This window comes from Oncorhynchus masou, chromosome 25 (genome assembly GCF_036934945.1).
Source record: "Oncorhynchus masou masou isolate Uvic2021 chromosome 25, UVic_Omas_1.1, whole genome shotgun sequence".
In the NCBI taxonomy this organism is placed as follows: domain Eukaryota; kingdom Metazoa; phylum Chordata; class Actinopteri; order Salmoniformes; family Salmonidae; genus Oncorhynchus; species Oncorhynchus masou.
Genome location: NC_088236.1, coordinates 2,850,983 through 2,858,179, shown reverse-complemented (window position 1 = coordinate 2,858,179; position 7,197 = coordinate 2,850,983).

The following is a 7,197-nucleotide window of genomic DNA, read 5'->3' as shown; positions in this document are numbered from 1 at the left end:
TCAGCGTGGTAGTTTAACTGGCTGTGGCAGTGGTACAGTGGAATCAGCGTGGTAGGTTAACTGACTGTGTGGCAGTGGTACAGTGGATTCAGTGTGGTAGGTTAACTGACTGTGTGGCAGGGGCACAGTGGATTCAGCGTGGTAGGTTAACTGACTGTGGCAGTGGTACAGTGGAATCAGCGTGGTAGGTTAACTGACTGTGTGGCAGTGGTACAGTGGAATCAGCGTGGTAGGTTAACTGACTGTGTGGCAGTGGTACAGTGGAATCAGCATGGTAGGTTAACTGACTGTGGCAGTGGTACAGTGGAATCAGCGTTGTAGGTTAACTGACTGTGTGGCAGTGGTACAGTGGAATCAGCGTGGTAGGTTAACTGACTGTGGCAGTGGTACAGTGGAATCAGCGTGGTAGGTTAACTGACTGTGTGGCAGTGGTACAGTGGAATCAGCGTGGTAGGTTAACTGACTGTGTGGCAGGGGCACAGTGGATTCAGCGTGGTAGGTTAACTGACTGTGTGGCAGGGGCACAGTGGAATCAGCGTGGTAGGTTAACTGACTGTGTGGCAGTGGCACAGTGGAATCAGCGTGGTAGGTTAACTGACTGTGGCAGTGGTAGAGTGGAATCAGCGTGGTAGTTTAACTGGCTGTGTGGCAGTGGTACAGTGGAATCAGCGTGGTAGGTTAACTGACTGTGGCAGTGGTACAGTGGAATCAGCGTGGTAGTTTAACTGGCTGTGGCAGTGGTACAGTGGAATCAGCGTGGTAGGTTAACTGACTGTGTGGCAGTGGTACAGTGGATTCAGCGTGGTAGGTTAACTGACTGTGTGGCAGTGGTACAGTGGAATCAGCGTGGTAGGTTAACTGACTGTGGCAGTGGTACAGTGGAATCAGCGTGGCAGGTTAACTGACTGTGTGGCAGTGGCACAGTGGAACCAGCGTGGTAGGTTAACTGACTGTGTGGCAGTGGTAGAGTGGAATCAGCGTGGTAGGTTAACTGACTGTGTGGCAGTGGCACAGTGGAATCAGCGTGGTAGGTTAACTGACTGTGTGCCAGTGGCACAGTGGAATCAGCGTGGTAGGTTAACTGACTGTGTGGCAGTGGTAGAGTGGAATCAGCGTGGTAGGTTAACTGACTGTGTGGCAGTGGCACAGTGGAATCAGCGTGGTAGGTTAACTGACTTTGGCAGTGGTAGAGTGGAATCAGCGTGGTAGGTTAACTGACTGTGTGGCAGTGGTACAGTGGAATCAGCGTTGTAGGTTAACTGACTGTGGCAGTGGCACAGTGGAATCAGCGTGGTAGGTTAACTGACTGTGGCAGTGGTACAGTGGAATCAGCGTGGTAGGTTAACTGACTGTGTGGCAGTGGTACAGTGGAATCAGCGTGGTAGGTTAACTGACTGTGTGGCAGTGGCACAGTGGAATCAGCGTGGTAGGTTAACTGACTGTGTGGCAGTGGCACAGTGGAATCAGCGTGGTAGGTTAACTGACTGTGTGGCAGTGGCACAGTGGAATCAGCGTGGTAGGTTAACTGACTGTGTGGCAGTGGCACAGTGGAATCAGCGTGGTAGGTTAACTGACTGTGGCAGTGGTACAGTGGAATCAGCGTGGTAGGTTAACTGACTGTGTGGCAGTGGTGTCTTCTTGACCTGCAGTTACTCCTCCTGTACACTCTCTCTCTCTCTCTCTCTCTCTCTCTCTCTCTCTCTCTCTCTCTCCATCTCTGTGTGATTGTGTGGTTGGAGACAGGTGTGCTGGAGACAGAGCAGATCCCTACCAGCTGCAACTCGTTCCATAATCAAGACCTCTACAAATACTCAGTTCTGCCACTTCCACTCTGCCAGATTGTAATCTCTGCTCAGTCAGTTCATGATTCTAGCCATTTATGGTTATGCAAGATCATGTTACTCTGCTGTGGCTGTTTCCCTGGATGACACTGTGTATCCTCTGATTGCAGTTACTGCTCTGTCTCTGACTCCTGTCTCCGGTTCCACATCTCATCACCCAACCATCTTCCTCTGGATTTTACTCATCACCACTACCTTGGATTCTCCTCAGGACCTGTTTACCCTGTTCTACTCAGCCAACTCCAACCTCAGTCTCCACATCTCACCACCACCACCTTGGATTCCCCTCAGGACCTGTTTACCCTGTTCTACTCAGCCAACTCCAACCTCAGTCTCCACATCTGGTTTCTCTACAACTCATCTGAGCTTCCCCGGATCTGCACTCCATATCTCCCTGTGTAGCAATACATATTTTGGTTAATTCATCCCTGTTTCCTTATCTGCTCTTGGGTTCCCCTATGTCGCTCCACTTATCAAGGTTAAGTGGCAGTGAGACAGTGGAATCAGCGTAGTAAGTTAACTGAGTCTGGCACACAGTGACCACACAGCACAGGACTCCCTGGAAAACAGTGGCAAGAATTACAAAGTGAACTACCTTGGCTAAATAAATCTAATGAAATTAGCTCCATTCATGGATGCTGATGTAAGTCTTCTCTTCTCCTGCGTGTCTATTTGCAGCTCTGAGGCCTGTAGCAGCCTACGCTACGCTGGCCTGGGTTAGGGTTGGGCCTGGCCTCTTCATGTGGTTCGTAGTAATGCTAAGAATGTACTAGGGAGTCACCCTCTCTCTCTCTGTGGCTGTCCAGCTGTGTGTGTGTGTGTGTGTGTGTGTGTGTGTGTGTGTGTGTGTGTGTGTGTGTGTGTCAGGTAACAGAGCAACTGTATCTTTCAGCTCCAATTACGATGGCCAATAACATTTATTCGCCCGACTCCAAAAAATCTGTTCAAACATCCTCAAAAAAACAGGAAGGGAGGGACTGAACCTCGGAAATAGAGTTGTTTGTGGCAGGAGTTTTACATCCATACTTTAGAATGGAGGAGCAACCACAACAGCTGGCCTGTGGGTTCTATGTACTGGAGTATCATTTGAACCAGAGAGGGTGGAAGGATTTATTGGTCTCCAAGGTGACAATGACAAGTGTTATTGGACCTACTAAAGACAAGAGTGTCTGTTTTCTAGTAGTGTGGCTTTCTCCTCTCATTCTGGAATGTAGCTCCCTATCCGCAAAGACTGAATAATAAATATATTTTAGCAAGACAACATTTTATTTGAGAGTTTTACGAGAGACATTTGGTTATTAATGACAAGGATGACTCTGAATAGCTAGGTGTGTAGCCAGCTAGCTTAGCGCTGATAAACCTACTAGTGTGTCGCTAGCTTGCTAGCCTAGCGCTGATAAACCGAGTGACGAGTAGCTAGCTTGCTAGCCTAGCGCTGACATACCAACAGTAGTGGTGTGTATCTAGTTTGCTAGTCTAACGCTGATAAACCTAGTGGTGTACAGCTAGTTTGCTAGCCTAGTGCTGATAAATCTAGTGGTGTGTAGCTAGTTTGCTAGCCTAGTGCTAATAAACCTAGTGGTGATTGGCTAGCCTAGCATTGCTAAACCACAGTCACTTCTCACTCAGGGATATATTTTTTGCTGGGTCTTAGGAGGAGCAAGTCTCAAACACACTTTGGTTTGTAATTTAGTAATGTAAAACCTGGCACACTGGCATTTTCCAGCCCTAATCCCAGGGTCTGCAATATTTGTGTCCTTAAAAACAAGTCGCAAATTCTATGCAGCACGAATGGAAAGTTTTAAAGACATTCGGACCTACATGTGCCCACAGAGCCATGGAACGAGAGAAGAGATTTATGATATCATGCTTCTAACCCGGTCCTATTTTAGAAATATTGTTGTTAGTTTAAAAAACAGAATGATTGTTTTTCGTTTGTTTGATTTTTTTTTTTAAACAAACTTATTAGAAAGATTCACTGTCCAATGGGTTGATGGAGAGAACGCAGGCTACATGGCTCGAACGCGATACGATTCCTCGTCTGCTATTTCTGGAGGAGTCCTGTTAGATGGTTCCATGATGTTTATAAAGCATTACATTTATTTTACCAGGCAAGTCAGTTAAGAACAAATTCTTATTTTCAATGACGGCCTAGGAACTGTGGGTTAACTGCCTGTTCAGGGGCAGAACGACAGATTTGTACCTTGTCAGCTCGGGGGTTTGAACTCGCAACCTTCCGGTTACTAGTCCAACGCTCTAACCACTAGGCTACACTGCCGCACCGTATAATGGTGGACACTCCCTCTTTCTCTATATACTGGATCTTTAACCAGCCCCTGTGAACAGTTTGGACGTGCGTAAAACCCTCCATTAGTTGGCCTTGTCTGTATTATATGCCCACGAGGAGCAATTATAGTGCCTGGAACTGTATCTAGACATAGCCTATTTTAAAACAAGTAGTTGTTTCATTTTATAATTATACATGGTATTTTTTGGCCTTATCACTAGGCCGGGAAATGTAATCTTGCTAATTGACTACTATGAACATGTCCTTGTCCAGTCTGCAATTTACAGTAGGCCTCTATATCAGTGCAAGTGCGGCAGGGTAGCCTAGTGGTTAGAGCGTTGGACTAGTAACGAGGTTGCGAGTTCAAACCCCCGAGCTGACAAGGTACAAATCTGTCGTTCTGCCCCTGAACAGGCAGTTAACCCGCTGTTCCCTGGCCGTCATTGAAAATAAGAATTTGTTGATTAAATAAAGGAAAAAAATAAAAATAAAATAAAAATATTTAACAATGTATTTCCATATTGGAGCGATGCAATTCGAACAATGTGGACAGCAAACATGTTCAACGTATCGCCCAAATATGGGGATGGCTAATTAACTAACGAGGCTGTGAAACGGACAAACACTGGAATTGGAGTTGATGACAATGCAATACATAAAAGATGGTAAATACACAACTTGAAGCAACCACCATGGAACACGTTCTGATTTATCAGTGAGGGGCCAAGCCTCGATAACTTGTTTATTCGTCAAAACCGTCGCCTTTCGCACCACCGCCAGAAAAATCTGACACCCCCCCACCCCCAAATCTATAATGCTACCACCAGCGCAAGGATTAACCATTGCGTCAAGTTTGTTACAATAGAGCCCTCCGTGTCCACGCAGTAGTGTTATTTAGGTAGTCTAGCTTAGCCTATCTGTTATAAACTCCAGTCATTTGTCTGTGTACATGGTAAGGTAGCCTAGTTTCCACACAATTGCAGGTAGCAGATGGAGATGGAGGAATATGATGGATGGATTCAACTTCAGATGGTCCTACAGCTTCTAACAACTATGTTTCCACACAGGTCTGTGTAGAGTCCAACCCCTGGTTCCAGCTCTGTGTAGAGCCCAACCCCTGGTTCCCGTGTAGAGCCCAACCCCTGGTTCCAGCTCTGAGTAGAGCCCAACCCCTGGTTCCAGCTCTGAGTAGAGCCCAACCCCTGGTTCCAGCTCTGAGTAGAGCCCAACCCCTGGTTCCAGCTCTGAGTAGAGCCCAACCCCTGGTTCCAGCTCTGAGTCGAGCCCAACCCCTGGTTCCAGCTCTGAGTAGAGCCCAACCCCTGGTTCCAGCTCTGAGTAGAGCCCAACCCCTGGTTCCAGCTCTGAGTAGAGCCCAACCCCTGGTTCCAGCTCTGAGTAGAGCCCATCCCCTGGTTCCAGGTCTGAGTAGAGCCCATCCCCTGGTTCCAGGTCTGAGTAGAGCCCATCCCCTGGTTCCAGCTCTGAGTAGAGCCCAACCCCTGGTTCCAGCTCTGAGTAGAGCCCAACCCCTGGTTCCAGGTCTGAGTAGACCCCAACCCCTGGTTCCAGGTCTGAGTAGACCCCAACCCCTGGTTCCAGGTCTGAGTAGACCCCAACCCCTGGTTCCCGAGTAGACCCCATCGCCTGGTTCCCGTGTAGAGTCCAACCCCTGGTTCCCGTGTAGAGTCCAACCCCTGGTTCCCGTGTAGAGTCCAACCCCTGGTTCCCGTGTAGAGTCCAACCCCTGGTTCCCGTGTAGAGTCCAACCCCTGGTTCCCGTGTAGTGTCCAACCCCTGGTTCCCGTGTAGAGTCCAACCCCTGGTTCCCGTGTAGAGTCCAACCCCTGGTTCCCGTGTAGAGTCCAACCCCTGGTTCCCGTGTAGAGTCCAACCCCTGGTTCCCGTGTAGAGTCCAACCCCTGGTTCCCGTGTAGAGTCCAACCCCTGGTTCCCGTGTAGAGTCCAACCCCTGGTTCCCGTGTAGAGTCCAACCCCTGGTTCCCGTGTAGAGTCCAACCCCTGGTTCCCGTGTAGAGTCCAACCCCTGGTTCCCGTGTAGAGTCCAACCCCTGGTTCCCGTGTAGAGTCCAACCCCTGGTTCCCGTGTAGAGTCCAACCCCTGGTTCCCGTGTAGAGTCCAACCCCTGGTTCCCGTGTAGAGCCCAACCCCTGGTTCCCGCTCTGAGTAGAGCCCAACCCCTGGTTCCCGCTCTGAGTAGAGCCCAACCCCTGGTTCCAGCTCTGAGTAGAGCCCAACCCCTAGTTCCAGCTCTGAGGAGAGCCCATCCCCTGGTTCCAGCTCTGAGTAGAGTCCAATCCCTGGTTCCAGCTCTGAGTAGAGTCCAAGCCCTGGTTCCAGCTCTGAGTAGAGTCCAAGCCCTGGTTCCTGAGTAGAGTCCAAGCCCTGGTTCCTACGTAGAGTCCAAGCCCTGGTTCCTGAGTAGAGTCCATCCCCTGGTTCCAGCTCTGAGTAGAATCCAATCCCTGGTTCCAGGTCTGCGTAGAGCCCAACCCCTGGTTCCAGGTCTGAGTAGAGCCCAACCCCTGGTTCCAGGTCTGAGTAGAGCCCAACCCCTGGTTCCAGGTCTGAGTAGAGCCCAACCCCTGGTTCCAGGTCTGAGTAGAGCCCAAGCCCTGGTTCCAGCTCTGAGTAGAGCCCAACCCCTGGTTCCAGCTCTGAGTAGAGCCCATCCCCTGGTTACAGCTCTGAGTAGAGCCCATCCCCTGGTTACAGCTCTGAGTAGAGCCCAACCCCTGGTTCCAGCTCTGAGTAGAGCCCATCCCCTGGTTCCAGCTCTGAGTAGAGCCCATCCCCTGGTTCCAGGTCTGAGTAGAGCCCAACCCCTGGTTCCAGGTCTGAGTAGAGCCCAACCCCTGGTTCCAGGTCTGAGTAGAGCCCAACCCCTGGTTCCAGGTCTGAGTAGAGCCCAACCCCTGGTTCCAGGTCTGAGTAGAGCCCAACCCCTGGTTCCAGGTCTGAGTAGAGCCCAACCCCTGGTTCCAGGTCTGAGTAGACCCCAACCCCTGGTTCCAGGTCTGAGTAGACCCCAACCCCTGGTTCCCGAG